The sequence below is a fragment of the Arachis hypogaea genome, chromosome 1 (assembly GCF_003086295.3).
Source record: "Arachis hypogaea cultivar Tifrunner chromosome 1, arahy.Tifrunner.gnm2.J5K5, whole genome shotgun sequence".
NCBI lineage: Eukaryota > Viridiplantae > Streptophyta > Magnoliopsida > Fabales > Fabaceae > Arachis > Arachis hypogaea.
The window spans coordinates 104,190,546-104,191,764 of record NC_092036.1 but is presented as its reverse complement, the minus strand read 5'-3'; the positions used below and the strand labels follow the sequence as shown (position 1 = coordinate 104,191,764).

The 1,219-nt window shown below is 50.1% G+C and overlaps 1 pseudogene; it reads right to left on the bottom strand.

The window, feature by feature from the left end:
- LOC112764615 (transcription factor TCP7-like) lies at nucleotides 1-630 on the bottom strand (annotated as a pseudogene).
- Between the last annotated feature and the right edge of the window lie 589 nt (nucleotides 631-1,219).

Below are 1,219 nucleotides of genomic sequence, written 5' to 3'. Positions count from 1 at the left end.
TTATATCTTAGCCACCAAAACCACCGCGAATTCAGCGAGGCTCATCGTCTCTCCGGCCGGAGTTTCCGGGCTCTCCCGACAAAGAAGCCAGCAAATTCAGATGTCTAGGAAAGTAATTTCCCAGCCTCGCCGCCGAAGCTTCTCCCATGGCTTGTTGCTGTTCCTAATGCTGATGGTGAACGAACAAAGAAGCTTGCTGCTGCTAAGACACCACACTGCCACTGACTGCAAAACTATATCTAGCAGAGGAGGAGCAGCTATGAAACTCCAAATTTGACCAAAATTGGGCCTGGCCGGGAGGGCCCAGAGCCCCGCGGGAGCTTCAGGGCCCACTAAGGACCCCACGGCAGGCCCCACAGAGACGCCGTCGTCCTTGGCGAAAATGTCATCATCGGTGCGTATGTGCTTGCCGAGTATGAAGGGAGTGGGGGCGAGCAAGGGCTTGTGGTCGAGCGAAGACGTTGCAGAGGTTGAGGAAGGAGAAGAGAGAGAGCCAGCATCCTCGCGTACGGAGATGGAAACGGAGGAGAAGCTGGCAGAAGTGGTTCTGGTGGTGGCGATGATTGAGGGCTCGGCCTGGCAGAGGAGCCACTCTATGGTCTGGTCGTCAGACTTGTGGCCGAGCTCCATCGGATGCCATGGGTCGGAATGCTCCCTTTCTTCCTTCACCCGCTTCACCCTCACCCTGCATTTGAAGGATTAGGGCTCAAGGATTTCATAGATTGAGGGTGGGGGAGAAACGGCAATTTTTTGGTTCCTGGGGACTAATATGTCCTCTTTTCAAAAGTGGCTCATCCCACGTGGCAGCCCGTAACGGCCAGGTCAGCGCCACGAGAGCCACGTCACCGTTTTTCGTCAGGGCAAATGGAGCGACTCTAACGGAGGGATAAATATTTCCACTTTTTCGAAGGGTCAGGGACATTAAAGTATTTTCCAATTCTCGGGGACAAAAATGTCCACGAAAAAAAGGGTTAGAGACGGATTTGTCCTTTACTCTATATCTATCTATTACATATTGTTATTGTTGCTGAATTTGTCTTTTATTGGTGCTGCAGATGTCTAACTTTGCAGTACCCATGTTTCACCATGGTGGGAGACTTGGGAAGGATAGTAATGGGGTGTTGAAGTATTTAGATGGAAAGGTACATAAATTTCCTCCAATGGACTTAGATTTAGTGAACTTTTTTTTATCTAGAAGAACTACTAAAGAGTTAAGGAT